The sequence below is a fragment of the Somniosus microcephalus genome, chromosome 19 (genome assembly GCF_052327205.1).
Source record: "Somniosus microcephalus isolate GS21.2 chromosome 19, FLI_Smic_1.0, whole genome shotgun sequence".
Lineage (NCBI taxonomy): Eukaryota > Metazoa > Chordata > Chondrichthyes > Squaliformes > Somniosidae > Somniosus > Somniosus microcephalus.
The window spans coordinates 6,696,075-6,714,806 of NC_141005.1; positions in this window are offsets into that span (position 1 = coordinate 6,696,075).

An 18,732-nucleotide genomic window follows, 5' to 3' on the forward strand; every position below is an offset into this window, starting at 1 on the left:
TACACGTTGTTCTTCCAAAAAGAACGAGACCTATGAGAGGTACGTGTTCCGTTCACGGACACAGCAGCAAAATGAGACTTTTGATAACTTTGTGACCGATCTGAAACTGAAAGCACAGACATGTAATTTCTCTGAACTGAAATCATCCATGATTCGTGACCAGATTGTGTTTGGTATTCATGATAAAAAAGTTAGGGAACGTTTGTTGAGAGAAACCGAACTAACATTGGAGGATGCTGTGAAAATATGCCATGCCAGTGAGCTAGCTCAAAAACACGCAAAGACTTTCAGTGAAATTAATAATAATGCGACTGTAGTAAGTGATAGTGCTGCTGTTGGTGCTGTGTCCTACGAGGGGAAGAAACATGGGCAGAACAGAAATGCAAAGCAATCGGAGGATGGAATTTTTAATTGTAAATGCTGTGGTTACCAGCACCAGTCAAGACAATGCCCTGCGTTTGGGAAAATGTGCACAAAATGTAATGGAAAGAATCACTTTGCCAAACAATGCTTTTCAAAAGTAAAAACAAAGAAAGGGCAACAAGTCAATGTGATTGAGGACACTGATTTAAGTGAGACATTTTTTGTAGGAATGGTGTCATGTGACAATATAGAAAAGGATACAGAAAATGTGCAGCCCTCAGGAATGGACAATGCTGAACATAAAGTTAATGCAGTAAAAGAGGACAAATGGATGATGCCACTGCAGGTAAATGGAGCATTAGTTACATTGAAACTATACACTGGGGCAAAAGCAAACTTAATCAGTATGAGTGACATTAAAAATATGAAAGAAAAGCCCAAAATACAGAAAAAGTAAGTTCTACTGAAGGACTATAATGGACAGAAAATAGATAGCTTAGGTGTATGCAGACTTAAAGTGACAGTCAAAGACAAAGTGCATCATCTCATGTTTTCTGTTGTGGCTGAAGGACTTGATTCACTACTAGGTGACAAAGCTTGTGAGGACTTAGAACTGGTCAAGAGAGTCTACCATATAAACTGTGCCATAAGCAGACCAGATGACTCGGTAGATTCTGTAGTGAGTAATTTCCAGGATGTGTTCAAAGGATTCGGAGTTCTACCATTCACTTACAAGATCCAGCTAAAGGAGGATGCTCAGCCAGTGCTCCATGGAGAGTTCCAGCACCCCTGCGTGACCGGCTCAAGAATGAACTGGACAGAATGACCACACTAGGAGTCATCAGGAAAGTCGAAGAGCCAACAGACTGGGTTAACTCCATGGTATGTGTAAAGAAAAAGAACAATGATCTAAGAGTATGCATGGATCCAAAGGACTTAAATGCAAACATAAAACGTCAACACTACCAGATTCCCAAGCGAGAAGAAATCACCAGTGAAATGTCAGGTGCCAGATACCTCACAAAGCTCGATGCCTCACAAGGATTTTGGCAACTAAAACTGGATGAAGAGAGCACCAAATACTGTACCTTCAACACACCATTTGGCAGGTATTGTTTCCTCAGAATGCCTTTCGTGATAATATCTGCATCTGAAATCTTTCATAGAGCGATGGAACACATAATTGAAGGTCTGGAAGGAGTTCGGGTCTATGTTGATGACACCATCATCTGGGACTCCACACTGAAAGAACACAATGAGAGACTGACTAAAGTGCTACAGAGCATACGCCGGAATGGACTGAAGCTCAACAAAGCCAAGTGTCAGTTTGGCATCCAGGAAGTCACTTTGCTAGGAGATAATCTATCTGGTAAAGGAATAGAGACAGATATGGAAAAAGTAAACACCATACTCAACATGCCCTGACCCACTGACAAAAAAGGAGTGCTACGCATCATGGGGATGATAAACTTCATTGGAAAGTTCATTCCTAACTTGTCAGCCAAGACAGCCTGTCTGTGAGACCTGCTACATAAAACAAATGAGTTCGCATGGACAGAAAGACATGAACAAGAGTGGATGAACCTCAAAACAGTGCTGACAACCACACCTGTACTCACCTTCTTTGACCCAACAAAGAGAATCAAAGTGTCAACGGATGCATCAAAAGATGGCCTAGGCGCAGTCTTGCTACAAGCAGAGGGTGAAGATTGGAAGCCTGTTGCCTATGCCTCCAGGTCTATGACTGATTCTGAGTGTCGATACGCCCAGATTGAAAAGGAATGTCTAGGCTTGGTAGTTGGACTAGAAAAGTTCCATGGCTACATATATGGACTTCCCACCTTCACAGTTGAGACAGACCACTGCCCACTGGTTGCCATCATAAACAAAAATCTGAATGAGATGTCTCCAAGGATTCAATGACTCATGATGAAGCTGCAAAAATATGACTTTGAACTGATCTACACACCAGGCAAACACATAGGCCCCGATTTTCGGCTTGTGTGGGAAATGGTCGGGTTTCCCCGAATGTGGGGTTTCTGACACACATAAAAAAGTGTCAGCCAGCTCCACGCAATTTCCCTCAATTGGCCAATTAATTCCCAGCATGTGGGAAGCCTTGCTAATTGTCCAATTCGAGTCAGAAATCCCCACAGTATGATGTCATCATTCGTGGTGCTTTCAAAGTGTCCAGCAAGCTTCTCCACCTCTGCAGGCTTCTCAGCCACTCTTGCACAATGGCAGAGGAGCCTGCACCAGCTGCTGCCAGCGGCAGAGGCCGAGCTGCCTTCAAATTCGACGAGGCTTCACTGCAGGCATTATTGGATGGGGTTAGGGCCCACAGGGAGGTCCTCTTCCCTAGGTCAGGGAGGAAGAGGCCTCCCACTGAGACCAATGCTGCATGGATGCAGGTGTCAGCAGATGCCAACTCGCTAGGAGTCACCAGAAGAGCCTGGGCATTACATCTCTATCTCCTTCCTTTACTCCCCCACAGTACCATCCAGAGCCCTCGTCCTCACTGTGGAGGAGTAAGAGGCTGTGCAGCCAGACTCCTCAGAGGAAGCTCCAACCTCTGAGGGCACAGTGTCAGCAGAAGTAAGCGCACCCAGCACCAGCACAGACACTCACACCTCGGGGAGACCTTCGGAACATAGAGTAGTGTTGTCACCTGGTGTTTCACAGCTCACAAGTGAGCCTCAGCAGATTCTGGAGACAGGGACAGCAGTCGAGAGTCCTCGTCGGAGGGCGCAGGACTCTGCCAGCTCAGCTCTGCTGCGCTGCATGTCGACCCTCTGCCTCTGGGTCCATCCGCAAGAGAAGAGTTGATGGATCTCCATGCACTGATGCAGGAGTCTCTGGCAGGTTTTGTCTTCAGGGTCGCTGCGAGTGTGGAGCGAATGGAGGAGTCCATAGCGACCATGAGCAGAGCCTTTGTGGAGTCATTGGCGCATGAACGCATCACCATGGAAAGGTTGGCAACCTCCATGCAGGAGATGACTCGCCAGGGTATGGAAAACATGGTGATTGCTCATAAGAGAATGACATCTCTTGAGGAGCGTTGGCCATCTGTTGAACAGAGAAACCAGATCTTCATGGAAGTCCTTCTGAGTAGGACTGCCAGTGCAGAAACGGGTCCCACCGGCCCCCTAAAGCGCAGCAAGGTGCTCTCAAGCCACTTCCAAGTGCTGGCCCCTTCTGGCCTGTGCAGCTTCAGGTGAGTGAGCAGCAGCCTGGTGCTCCTGGTGCTCATCATGATGTTCCTGTTTCTGCTGCTGCCACCTCTGCTGTTGGAGATCCTCTAATGCCAGGAAGGGAAGGTACCAAAGGCCTCCCATGCTTCTGGCAGGTGCCTCCGTTGAGGAGGTGCTGAGTTAGGGTGGTGAGAGGGGCTTCCCAGGAGCTCACACTGGAGAAGTGTGTGAGGCTCCAACTTTCTACAGCTGCTCCTAAGGCTTCAAAAAGTTCCCCCAAGCCTTGATCAACAAGGTCCTGCAGCCTGCAAATGCTGCCTCTTTAAATCTCTTCAGCCCTCAGCGACCTGCTGCTGCAAGCAAGCAAGCCAGCTGTTTTCACGCCAGCTCTCATCGGCGGGGTTCCCCGCAGGCGGGTTTCATGTGGGGAAAGCCCCAAAGTCGCAACGGCCCCGGAAAATCTTCCTTAACAAGGAGATCATTGGTGATTAGTGCTCCGACGAGCAGTCCCGCCAGCGGCGGCTGGGACTGAAGCGGGGTGCGGGGAAATGGCGGTCCGAAAGTCGGACGGGGCGGGGAATCAGGCGGGGGGGTCCCGACCCGCTTTTTCGCCGATTTTCGGCCCCCGGCCGCATGAAAAGCCGCCTGACGGCGGCCAGAAAATCGGGGCCATAGTGTTAGCAGATGCACTATCCCGAGCACCCACAATGAGTCATGTGAGCTCTACTGAGGAAGACGTGGATGTTCATGTGAGTATGGTCACTGCTGCGCTGCCCATGTCAGACACAAAATCAAAGCAAATAGCAGAAGAAACAGTAAAAGATACAGGCCTAGAAATTCAGTGGGCCTTGCGCCCACTTAGCGCCTAAAGAGGTCTTCTGCGCCGGCGGGGTTGGTAGCGCAGAAATTGAGTGCAGCGTTAATGGCGGCGGTAGCCGGTAGCGCTGCGCCGGCACCGATGACGTCATCGGTGTGCGCAGCGCCCCGGTTCCGCCCCGATGCCGGCCCGACGCCCATATTCAGTTGCAGCCGCCTCTTCCGCAGCGGCCGCAAACAACGTTCGTGAAACACGGCCTTCATGCAGCGTTAGTGGGGCGCATAAAGGTGGAGGTGCGGCCGGCCGCTTTTTCGGCGGCCGCCTGCCCGCACCTCCCTCCCCGGCCTCCTACACCACCCCCCCCGCGGCATTGGTGGCTGATTCCCGCGAGCCCGGCACTTCTCCGTGGTGCCGGGCTCATTTGCCGGCAGAATCCAGCGGCGATCTCACGGCTGCAGGCAGCTCCTCCTTAAGAGAAGGAGGAGGCCTGCAGTACCCCAGCCTGCCACACCGCATCGGGTGGCGCAGCGGCAGCTGGAGCGCTGAAATTCACTTTCAGCGCCCCAAGCGGAGGCGGGCACACCCTGGAACAGCGCCCGGTTCCGACTTGGGGCGTTAAAAGTGAATTTCTGGCGGGCGCAACGGGCTCCGGGCGCTGCGCAAACTTTTGGGCGCAACTGAGCTGGCGGGGCCATACCTAATTTCTAGGCCACAGTGTTACAAACAGTAATAGAGAACATTCATCATGGTTGGCCAAAAGGTTCCTGTCCAAAGTACTATCACATCAGGTCAGAGTTAAGTGTCGCAAGTGGACTATTACTAAAACAGAACAGAATAGTCATTCCACAGGCTCTACGTCAAGACATGCTCAAAAGGATTCATGAGGGACACCTCGGAATTGAAAAATGCAAAAGGAGAGCAAGAGACACTGTTTATTGGCCTGGCATAAAAAAGGACATTGAGAACATGATAGGCATGTGTGAGACATGTCAGAAACACCAAAACAAACAAGCAAAGGAACCAATGATAGTAGCTGACTTACCAACAGCACCATGGCAAAAGGTTGGTATGGACCTTTTTCATTTGGATGGTAAAGACTATCTATTAGTGATTGACTACTATTCTAACTATCCTGAGATGGCACTGCTCTCAAGCACATCAGCAAGCAGTGTCATAATGCATGTTAAATCCATCTTCGCCAGACATGGAATTCCCAGGATTGCCGTTAGCGACAATGGTCCGTGCTTCAACTGTAAGGAGTGGCAACAGTTTGCAGCACATTATGACTTTCAACACATCACATCCAGTCCTCTGTATGCTCAGTCGAATGGTAAGGCAGAGAAAGGTGTTCAAGTTCTCAAACAGCTACTGAAGAAAGCAACAGAAAGCAAGTCTGATCCTTATCTCGCCCTGCTGAGCTACCGAGCCTCCCCTTTAGACTGTGGTTCTTCACCTGCTGACCTCCTTATGGGTCTCAAGTTGTGCACCACGCTACCCTGCTGTGCAAAAGAAAAGCAGAGTAAGGAACTAAGACAGAGACTTCAACTGTTAAAGCTGAAACAGAAATCACACTATGACAAATCATCCAAAACTCTGAAACCATTGACAAGGGATGATGTTGTCAGGATTGAGGATCCAAATGCATGGAACAGGAAAGCTACAGTTCTTGAGGAAGTAGGACCAAGGTCATACACCATTAGAACTGAGGAAGGACAGATTCTCAGGAGGAACCGCCGTTCACTCCTGAAAACACAAGAAACTATCCAAGAGCAAATCGATGACAATGCCGCAACTGAATCTTGTCACTCACCACCAGAACAATCTAACACAAACACACATACAGGCTCTCATGAAAACACATCAGACTTACCTGTGCTGAGAAGATCCACACATGAAGTAAAAAAGCCTGATAGACTTAATCTTTGATTACAAAGAAAAGTATAATAAAAGAATGAAAAGCTTAGAGTTCATAAAGTAAAGCTTTGAAAATGTGTTGACTGTTGTGAAGATGTTTATGTCGTTATGATTGATTGATATTGATTGATATTGATTTTGTTTAACCTCTAAGGAAGGGGGATGTAATGATCAGTAACATGTCATTCTAGAATGGTACACTAGGTGGAGCTGTATGTTTAGTAGTGGGGCTACCCACAAGGCGGTAGTCAAGATGGATGCCTGTACACTAGTCCACATGGCTGAATAAATGACTAGCTCAAGCTAGCTGTTCATAATGAAAACGTCTATTTATTTATGAACATAACACAGCCTAGACACAGTATCCCTTATGACCATGGTTTGCTGTGTGCTGCATAACTTTAGTCTACAACAAGGGCAACACGTGAAGCCACCGTTGGTGGAGGACCTTCAGCATGAAGAGCGAGAGAACACTGATAACATAGAGAAATTGGAAGGGGTCCAACTAGAGCTGTTGGGCAGCAACTCATTGAAAAGAGATTTAGCTAAAGAATCGCCGCTCCCCTACATTAACAGTCATGTCCAACATCGTTCCCCAAGTCTTTCATTGCACAATCAACAGCAATTGTTCAAATACCACAATTGGTATTCATGTCACCCAATATCACAGTCTCACACGCTCCTACAGGAATACTCTGCGCACAAAGATCTGACAGTATTGTGGTTTTTAAGGCTTACGAGAAGGTCTACACACTAGTTCTCATCCTAGGGTGAACCCTTTATTGTCCATCTGTGACGGGCTTGTTAATCTACTCTAGTGCTTCAATCAACTGCTCCCCCATTGGCTGTAACATAGAAAGAGGAAGGCTGCTGTGGCTCACTCAAGGCCTCATGAGATGTTCATGGTTGGTGATCTCTAGGATCTCAGGCCTGCAACCTGTGACAACTTAGCTTGTGATGGTGCGCCACCATCAGCCTGTCTGACACGAGTGACCGAGTCTTCTGATTGAGCCAGAGAAAGTAGAGACAAAGGTTAGGATGTCGTTCTGGTCATCAGAACCCCCGGCCTTTGCATTGCGATTAGGTCCTCGCCTGCCCGGGGCAAGAGAGCCTGAGAGGCTGCCCGAATCGTGCCGGTAAAAATGGCGGGAAGCGTGATCTGAGCATCGTGCTGCCACGATTTTAGCCCCTACACCACGTTCTCATCGGACGCAAAGGGGTTAAAATCGGGTCTTTAGTCAGCACAGATCTCCAACAGATTACCAGAGAAAGACTGTATGGCTGCTTAATGCCTCCACTGTGCCTTATGCAAACGGTGTCTGGAGTTATTTACAAATGACTGCGCGAATTCCCAATATTTGCCACAGGCGGAAAAAGAAATTCACCTAGGGAAAAGTAAACACTTCAAAAAAAAAACAAATGAGCAAAATAAAAACCGTAAGGATATACGGAAGAGCAAATTATTGAGCACTATGCCCCCATTACAATAAGCTGCCTCTGGCACTGGCTGAAGGCTTACTGACTGTGAGAGGGAGATGTGTATCTGCATGTCATTCGAAAGAAGCCCGGCTGGATTCCCTTTGTTTCATATGTGGCACTAAAGCTGCGCAAAAATGAATTTCTCTCTTGCAAGTTATTTGATTCTTTTTTTGCTGCATTTGAACTCTCGTCCCCAAAGGACTCAATTACGATGTTTTTTTGTTGTTCATGAAACCAGAAGTCAAGATTCACGGGTCTGAACTGCCGTGAAATGTCTACAGAGAGGGAGAATATTAAAAGAACCCAGCAGATAATAGACGGATGGACTATTAATATTCAGAGCTGTCTTATTATCTAACTTCCCTGTATTCAAAGCCCAGCACAATGCTTTCTTTCCAATAAGCGAGGGTGCACAGAGTTGACTAATGAGGTGATTTAACACTTTACAAAAACCAGATTCATAAATTAATGCTTTGGCAGGGAAATAATTCTCGCTGTACCGGTTACAGCACTAGAAATAATTAATTATAATTATTCATATTTTGGGAACATTTAAGATGTGTTGAAGCAGAAAATCATGCAGGAGAGGTCAAGCTCTACTAAAAGAAAGAACTCGCATTTCTATAGCGCCTTTCACCAGCTCAAGACATCCTAAAGCGCTTTACAACCAATGAAGGACTATTGGAGTGTAGTCACTGGTGTAATGTGGGAAACGCAGCAGCCAATTTGCGCACAGCAAGCTCCCACAAACAGCAATGTGATAATGACCAGATCATCTGTTTTAGTGATGTTGGTTGAGGGATAAATATTGGCCCCAGGACACCGGGGAGAACTCCCCCTGCTCACACGCACAGACAAGGGTTGCCAAACTCCTCTCTCCATCCCACTTAAGGTATCATCCCAATGAAATCGGAAAGCAGAAGTAAATGGTGGGGGTGGGGGGATCGCTGAAGTCTGCGAAACTTAATCCGAAATTGCATCCGTCGTGAACCTTCACCTTTGACCCCAGCTAACTCTCCGGGGTCGGGGGAAAGGTTCTGCCATTTGCGGGGAGTGACCGCTTCACAAAGGGGGCACATCTGGGGGGGGGGTAACCATGGTAGTGGTGCTGTACCCCTCTGACCCCTACCCCCAGAGCTATCATGTTGCCCCCATGGCTCCTTTGTAAGGGGGTCTGTTGTGTATGTAACCTGTACCACCTTAAGAGACTACCTTAAGAGATGGACTACTTTCGCTTGGCTACTGTATATTGTAGTACCGGTGGTGACCACACCGGTATATAAACTCTGTGTAGTAATTTGCTAAGCAGTTCAGCCCTGACCTTCGATTAGTAAAGACCTGTTTTAGTTATTCTTGTTGTCTGTGTCCAGTGATTTATATTAAGCATATCTGGAACACTCAGACTCAACAGTGGCGACGAGTCCGATCTTACCCTGCGGCAGTTTGCATCCAAGGCAGCTTCGTCCCCAGAACGGGCGTCGAGAAGAGGCATCCGCCCTCATCATCCTGCTGAGCACCGCATTCGCACGGGAGGCATCGAGAACCCGGGGAAATTACTGACCACGAAGTCCTCCATCAGCGACAGCCAGTGATCATCCTTCTACCACGGTGGTGGGTAAGCCGATCTAGCGACACGGGCAGAAAGTCGGCCGCGTTGTCAGTGGAGAAGGGGAGGGAAACCGGAGGAAAAAGGGCGGAGAACTCGACCGCAGCCGGTGAAAAGGACCGGGCTGCAATCGGGGCCGAGAGGCGCAACGACAAGGGCAGCGTTAAGGCCACGAGAACCGCGGAGAACTTGACCGCAGCCGGTGTAAAGGGCCGGGCTGCAATCGGGGCTGAGAGGCGCAGCAGCGAGGGAAGCGTTGATGCCCACGAGAACCGCGGGGGAGCAAAAGCAGCGTCGGGGGAAAGTAAGAACCGCTGGGAGGCGAGAACGGCAACAGCGCGGTCAGCGCCATTGTAGCCAGCGGGGGAAGAAGACAAGCGCGGGACAAGCCGCCAAGCGCGGGAAGCCGCCATTGTAGTCGGCGGGGGAAGAAGACAAGCGCGGGAAAAGCCGCCAAGCGCGGGAAGCCGCCATCTTGGGAAAATTTAAAAAAATAAAATTAAAATAAAAATTCAAGGATGCCTAAACACGGTAACATCACTGCTTTTGATAGTGATGTTGAAGATTGGGCCACGTATGTAGAACGCATTGGAGTTTATTGTACAGCAAATGAAGTACCAGATGATAAGAAAGCAATAACATTATTAAACTCAATGGGGGCGAAGACGTACGGGTTATTGAAGCATCTGATAACACCAGATAAACTGGCGGATCAGACTTTCGTGAAAATTGTTACGATCCTGCAAGAACATTTAAACCCCACGCCGCTGATGATAGCGGAACGATTTAAATTTTACAGCAGAACGCAGCTGAAAGAGGAAAGCAACGCTGAATTCTTAATTGAACTGCGTAAGCTATCAAAGTACTGTCAGTTTGGTACAGGACTAGCAGATGCTCTGAGAGATAAATTCGTGTGTGGATTATTAAAAGAAGGAACACAAAAGCGTCTGCTAGAAGAAAAGGACCTTACGCTTGAGAAAGCTGTCACCATTGCAGCATCGCACGAGGCCGCAGCAAGAGGCACCGCGGAAATGCAACTAAGGTCATCGGAACTCAGCACCAATCAAATGGCATTGGGTGCAGTAAAGTGTTATTGTTGCGGAAGGACAACGCACGATCAGAATCAGTGCTGGTTCAAAAATCAGGAATGCAGAAAATGTGGCAAGCTCGGTCACATAGCTAAAGTATGCCGGTCAGGTAAGAAGACCAGCAGCAAAAAGTCACCGCAGGAAAAGTGCAAAAAGGTACACAGGGTGACAGAGAACAGTTCGGATGAACAGAAGACGGATTCAGACTCCAGCAGTAAGGAACTGGGTTGTCTAAAAATACATAATGTGGGTAACACAGCAGACCACCAAACTATCTGGGTCACACTTCAGATAGCAGGAGTCCAAGTGAAGATGGAATTGGACACTGGATCGGCATTGACGGTCATGAATAAGCAAGATTACAAAAGGTTATTTCCACACATTCCCTTAAGGGATACGGAGATTGTTTTGAAAACATACACGGGGCAAAGAGTATACCCCATTGGAAAGATAAAGGTAAAGGTGGTCCACAAGGATAAAGAAAGCCGAGGAATGGACTTATATGTGTTACCTGAGGGAGGTCCACCATTACTGGGACGGGAATGGATCAGGAGAATAAATATGGACTGGCATTCCTTAAAAGCACTAACTGTAGATTCCGGCAAAAAGGAAGATGTCAAACCTAAACGACTGTCCAGAATATTGGACGATGCTAAAGAGGTGTTCCAGCAGGGACTGGGAACACTGAAAGGAATTACGGCAAACATCAAAGTTGAAGAACATGCAAATCCGAAATTTTTCAAAGCCAGACCGGTACCTTATGCGATACGACCTGCTGTGGAAGCTGAGCTGGAAGGACTAGAACGGTCCGGAGTACTGTCAAAGGTGGACTGGAGTGAATGGGCCATGCCCATTGTTCCCGTCATGAAGCGTTCATCGAGTAACAAACCGGGGGAACCGGGGAAGGTTCGCATCTGTGGCGATTTCAAGATCACTGTTAATCCGGTGCTTCACACGGTGCAATATCCGCTTCCACGGATTGAGGATATCTTCGCTTCGTTGGCTGGCGGGAAACACTTCACCAAGATAGACCTGGCGCAGGCGTATTTACAGATGGAAGTTGATGAAGCATCACGCCAGTATCTCACGATCAACACGCATAAGGGCTTATATCGGTATAATAGACTGGTTTTTGGAGTGGCATCGGCTCCAGCGATTTGGCAAAGGGCCATGGAGCAGGTATTACAGGGAATTCCAGGCACACAATGCTATCTGGACAACATTCTGATTACAGGAAATGATGATGAGGAACACCTTGCAAATTTGGAACAGGTGCTCAACAGATTGAAAGAATATGGACTTCGAGTTAATCACCAGAAATGTGAGTTCTTTCAGAAGCAAATCTCGTACTGTGGTCACGTCATTGACCAGGAGGGGCTTCACAAGTCACCTGACAAGATCGAAGCAGTTGTGAAGGCTCCCGCTCCGGAGAATGTATCCCAGTTGAGGTCGTTCCTAGGGTTGATTAACTATTACCATAAGTTTCTGCCAAATTTATCCACGGTGCTACACCCGCTGAATGCTCTTTTGCAGAAGGGAGTGCCATGGAAGTGGAGCGAGGACTGTAAGCGGGCCTTTCACAAAGGCAAGGCATTGATCACCTCTAAGGAAGTGTTGGCTCACTTTAACCCAACGCTGCCTATTCGGTTAGCTTGTGATGCTTCTCCATATGGTATTGGGGCAGTGCTCTCACATAAGTTGCCAAATGGCTTGGAAAGACCAGTCGCATTCGCATCCAGATCATTGACCTCCGCTGAGCGCAACTATGCTCAGATAGATAGGGAGGCTCTCAGCCTTGTGTGGGGAGTAAAAAAATTTAATCATTACCTGCAAGGGCAAAAGTTTACGCTGCTGACAGACCACCAGCCGTTGGCTTCCATTTTTAACCCTAAGAAGGGTGTTTCGGTGATGACAGCGCAGAGGCTCCAGAGATGGTCCCTTTTCCTAGGGGCACATCAATATCAGATCGAATTCAAAGGTACAAAGCAACATGGTAATGCTGATGGGCTGTCGCTCCTGCCACTACCTACAGCGGAAGAGGCACCGACAGTTGACCCTGTTGAGCTATTTCACTCGACCATCATCGAATGTTTACCAGTCACCAATGCAAGTATTGAGAGAGAAACCAGGAACGACCCGACACTGTCTCGGGTCTACGAATTGACAGTGAAAGGATGGCCAGCTCATGGTGAACCACTGTTACCGGCATTCTCAGCCAGACGAGAACAGCTGTCCGTCTGTCAAGGAACATTGATGTATGGAACACGGGTGATTATTCCTCCTAAATTAAGGGAGAGAGTTCTAAAGGAACTGCATGAAGGTCATCTGGAGGGAGTCAAGATGAAAAGCCTTGCTAGGGCTTATGTGTGGTGGCCAGGCATCGACCAACAAATAGAGGATCTGACTAAAAGCTGCTCAGGGTGCCAAAAAGTTCAAAATGCACCTCCAATTGCACCGCTGCATCCATGGGAATGGCCTTCAACCCCATGGCAACGTGTACACATTGACTTCGCAGGTCCATTCATGGACTCCATGTTTTTAATTGCGGTAGACGCACATTCTAAATGGCCAGAAGTGATTAAGATGGCGACCACTACCTCGGAAAAGACGATCGCAGTGCTAAGAACGATATTCGCAAGAAATGGATTGCCAGAACAAATATGTTCAGACAACGGACCGCAGTTCATGTCAGATGAATTCCAGAAATTCATGAAGAAGAATGGGGTGAAACATTATACCTCTGCCCCATATCATCCGGCTACAAATGGGTTGGCCGAGAGATTTGTACAAACGTTCAAAAAGGCGATAAAGGCCATGAGCGAAGACCAGATTCCACTACAACACAAGGTGGACAATTTCCTAATGGCATATCGAAACGCCACTCTTGCAGTGACAAATCAAAGCCCTGCCATGATGTTCTATAACAGGAGGTTGCGGTCCAGGTTGGACTTGTTAAAACCAAATGTGCGGAGGGAAGTAGAAAACAAACAGTTCCAGCATATAAATAACAAGACCACTCGGAGTTTCGAAATAGGACAAGCAGTGTTAGCCCGGGACTATAAGAATGAGAAATGGCAATCTGGAACAATTCGTGCCAGACAAGGACCCCTGATGTACACGGTAGATATTGGTGAAAACGTAATACGACGTCATGCTGACCAACTTGTAGAATCGAGAACAAGGGTCGAACCCATGACTACGACAGGGACACCAGTGGAAGAAGTTAGTGAACCTGAAGCATCTACCTCAGACGCCAATGTATCTGATGATGTTCAATCCATAAGAGATCAACTAGATGAATCACCCCAGCAACGAGAACCAGAGACCCCTGAAAAGCGTTATCCAACTCGGATCAGGAGGCCTCCTCAGAGACTGAATCTTTGAACAGATTTGCATGAAGTTGTATATATGTTATCCGCCTCCTCAGAGACTGAATCTTTGAACAGATTTGCATGAAGTTGTATATATGTTATCCATGTTATGTTTAAATTGGGATGTATACTGTTAAGCTAAAAAGGGAGGAATTGTTGTGTATGTAACCTGTACCACCTTAAGAGACTACCTTAAGAGATGGACTACTTTCTCTTGGCTACTGTATATTGTAGTACCGGTGGTGACCACACCGGTATATAAACTCTGTGTAGTAATTTGCTAAGCAGTTCAGCCCTGACCTTCGATTAGTAAAGACCTGTTTTAGTTATTCTTGTTGTCTGTGTCCAGTGATTTATATTAAGCATTTCTGGAACACTCAGACTCAACAGGGTCCACCGAAGAATTTCTTGTAGAATTAAGAAAAATAGGCCCTCTTCTTAGGAGATTTACTAGACTGATTCCTGGGATGAGAGGGTCATCCTATGAAGAGAGATTGAGTAGATTGGGCCTATACTCTCTGGAGTTTAGAAGTATGAGAGGTGATCTCATTGAAACGTGTAAAATTCTGAGGGGGATTGACAGGGTAGATGCTGAGAAGATGTTTCCCCTGGCTGGAGAGTCTAGAACTAGGGGTCTTTTGCTTAATTCGGGTGGATTGCGCCTCCCGTTAGCGCGGTGTAATGTCGAGAAAGCGGCGGTCGGCGCTCTTCCACCAGCTGGTGGCGGATCCCGCGGCGCCCTCCATTTTCCTAGGCCCAGTAGCGCTGCCGATGAGAGATAGTGCTCTGCAAAGAAAAATGGCGGAGCGGTGACATTGGTCAGTGTACAATGCCGACTTAATGTCACCGTGGCGAACTTCGATCCCAGCACGGGGTTCGGCTCTGGGTCCTGAGCATGCCAGGTAAACCCAGCATGCAAGCAGACTCACCGAGGCATTGTCAGCACCTCTTAAAGGGACACACGCATCTTTCAGATAAGTTTGCACTTAAGCTTTTGGATTTTTTTTTTGATGTTACTGAAGTACTGGCTTGCTGCAATAGATGTTAAGTTTGTAGGGAGTGCTGATGGGTGCTTGCAAGGCCTCGGATGGTAAAGGAAAGCCTCTGAGAAGACAGAAAATGCTGCAAATACTCAGCAGGTCAGGCAACATCTGTGGAGAGAGAAACAGAGTTAACGTCTCAGGTCAAGATGCTGCCTGACCTGCTGAGTATTTCCAGCATTTGATGCTGTTATTTCAGATTTACAGCATCCGCTCACAGGAAGATGCAAAAGAGGAAGAAACAGAAGAGGAGGAAGCAGAAGGAAGGATGCAGCCCAGACAGTCCCTTTCTGGCCGGGATATCCGGGATGGAATCATTCGCCTCCGGTCCCAGTGACCACAACCTCAATTCCACTTTCAGCATTAGTCCCACACCTTACCTTCCCTCTGTTACTGACCATCACGTCCTCTTCACCACGATGCTGAAATAAATGCCGCCAGAAAGCAAACTTTCCAATCCAACTTTATACACCTATCCATCCATCCAATATGACATCAAGAAATCAACTCATCACCCTTATGCATTCCCTTAGTGACTGTCTTGTGTGTGCCTTTGCCTATCCTGGTGATGTCAGGCAGTGCTACCCCAGTGGTTGCAGCATGGCTGGTGGAAGGCTGCTGACTTTCAGTGGGGGACACTGCAGATGGCCTTGTTGGTCGGCCTTGAGAAACTGGGGGCTGGGAGTGTGAAATCGAGTGACGGTGTTTCTTCTTCTTATTATTATTCTTTTTCTCTCTCCTCTCCCTCTCCTTGGTCAACCACTGGCTGGGCAGGCTGCATTTCTTGGGTGCGTGTAATGAGGAAAGCACAAGGGTGGAGTTATGGTGAGGGGAGGGCAGGAAAGCAAGAGGTGCCAGAAGGAGGATAATGTATAAGTATACCAGAATCTTATATCCTTTCTGCCGTGCCGCTAGCCAAGGGCTCTGCCATGCCACGAAAGGCCAGCACAGTCTCCTCCAAGGGGGTGAGGTAAGGCTAGGAATGTGAGATGTGCAGATTGTTGGTAGGTGAGTGATTGGGGGTTGTGCATTGAGCAGTGTGTCAGGCTAGTGGTTCACTTGGTAGGAGACGGCTTTTGAAGATGCACTCACTGACCTGGACCAGTGGTCTGAGATCATGAAGCTACTTTGGGAACTGGAGCCAGGTGGTGGGGGCGACACTGCTGGCAGTGACAGCCTCGGTGATCTGGTCCCACATCGTTCTTTCTGGAGGGCCTCCTGGCCCCTGTGGGTCGAGGGCATCTCTTGCAGTGTTGACCCCTGCACAATGCTGGAGTGCTGCGTGTGAGACCCTCGGTGCCCCTCCTTGGCTTGCTGAGCCATTTGTGTTAGTGCTGAGACACTTTTCCCATTTGTTGAGATTCGGAAGGGAATTCAGTTTTAAGTGCTGAAGACTCCCATTTGGGACTTCTTTTTAATGTTAATTTTTTTTAAAGGCAGTAAAGATTGAAAAATGCATTTTTCACTTCATTTTAATTTTATTAGCTCTGAACGCATTGCCCCTTTAATTCAGAGCACTTTTAATTGTTGTGCACCTGTCAGCCGTGACTCAGTGGGTAGCACTCTCTCTTGCCTCTGAGTCAGTAGGTCGTGGGTTCAAGTCCCACTCCAGAGACTTGAGCACATAAAGCTAGGCTGACACTCCCAATGCAGTGCTGAGGGAGTGCTGCACTGTCGGAGGTGCTGTCTTTCGGATGAGACGTTAAATCGAGGCCCCGTCTGCTCTCTCAGGTGGATGTAAAAGATCCCATGGCACCATTTTGAAGAAGTGTGGGGGAGTTCCCCCCAGTGTCCTGCCCAATATTTATCCCTCAACCAACATCGCTAAAACAGATTATCTGGTCATTATCACATTGCTGTTCATTGCAGCTTGCTGTGCGCAAATTGGCTGCTGCATTTCCTACATTTCAACAGTGACTACACTTCAAAAGTACTTCATTGGCTGTAAAGCGCTTTGGGACGTCCGGTAGTCATGAAAGACGCTATAGAAATGCAAGTCTTTCTTTTCTTTGGAGTTCTCTGGCCCAAGGGCTGTGGATGCTCAGTCGTTGAGTATATTCAAGGCTGAGAGTGATAGATTTTTGGACTGTGAAGGAATCAAGGGATATGGGGATAGGATGGGAAAGAGGAGTTGAGATAGATGATCAGTCATGATCTTATTGAATGGTGGAGCCGGCTCGAGGGGCCGTATGTCCGACTCCTGCTCCTATGTCATGTTCTTAAAGGTGGGGTTCAGGCTGCAGCCTTGGGTCCCACATCATAAACTCATGACCCTGGATTCACCAGGCGTACCGGCCCACCCTGGGCCTCTGAGGGAGAGCAGGCCGAACGGGAACCCCCAAAGTAGGGAGTGCCCACCCCAGCCTCACCCCTCCTCTGTCAATGCCTTTAATTGGGGCAGGTAGAAGACTCTGACCCCCAACAAGGCAAGATGGAAACTCCAGAGAAGGACCTAGTGTGTCCAGGTCAGGGCCTAATGTGCGACCTTTCCGCTGTATTCCTGCCAGGGTAGGATCGCCATTTGCCACCACTCCAGGATTGGCCTGGAGTCTCCAGGAATTGAAGGTTAATCTCCAGGACGCTGCGGCCAGCAAAGACCCCAGAGAAAAATCACAGGGCATTAAAAAAATGTTTTATCATTTAAATTTCTTTGAACACTTTTGTTCATTAGTTATAAAAAATATTGGAGAGGGGGAGAAGAGGCTGTTTAACTGTGAGTCAAGAATCATCCAATCAGGTAATGAAGAGTCTTTCCAATTAGTGTAGTAAGGCAGGGCGCTGCGATGATGGACATGTCGGGCGACCAATGGCGGCAGTGTAGGGGTGGGACATTGGAGCCAGCAAGTCATGTGATGAAATCGCCAGGAATTCGTCCAGTCAGAGTTGGCGTGAAGGGATAATTACCAGTCCTAACCTTTTTTGGGCTACCCCAGATCAGGCGTATTCCCCAGACATTCACCTTCAACTAAAGTTAAAGATAGCCGAATTCTATAAGATGCTTAATTGGGTCTAAAGGTTCAGACTATCTCTCCCTAAAGGAAAGGAACGACTTGAAGATGTTACCGTACTCCGGATAGAACTTTTAATAAGTTTAACTAGACTGTAACCTTCCGGATATTATGAGGGTCCAGAACTACCCCCCCCCCCAGAATTCCACAACTCCTTATAAAAGAGTATACAGAAATTGAGTTTGCGAGATTCTAAAAATATATAGATTTATTTAAGAGCCGACATTCAGTTAACAGCTTGTGAGTCAATTGCAACTTTAACAGTTCAAAAACAAATAGCTTACATTTCTTATTCTCAGAGATTCTTATTCTCAAATCTTAACATCGTTCATTTTTACACTTCTTATTCTTAATCCAGAATAGCCACCAAAATCAAATACCTTGATTACCCGAGACTCAGAGTTGTAGGCTTACAGAGTGGTTCTGAAGCCGAGAATCGCTTGTCCCCTCCCAGTGACTTCTGAGTTTCTATTCTGAAAAGCTCTATTTTTATACCTTTTTTTAGTGGTTTATCCTTTGAAGTTTTCTGCTGATGTAAGCTAATTATCTCCAGTCATCTTTTCTGTTGACTTCTTTCTGATCTTACTGTCAATTTAACTGTTAGCTTGCAGACTTCTGTCTGTTGTTTAGGTGTTTCAAAACCTATCATAAAAAACAATATGACAGTAGTATTTATTTGATGTCATTCTTATCAAAGGTCTTCCATTCAATTCTTAATATTGGCTTAACTGGTTATTAGCAGACATTGTGACTCCTATGTGTTCCAAGTTCAACACAATGTAATTGCTTGGTGTATCTATTGAAGTAATATCTTCAAAGTGTTCTGTTGGTATCATATTTACAACATGTAAATTA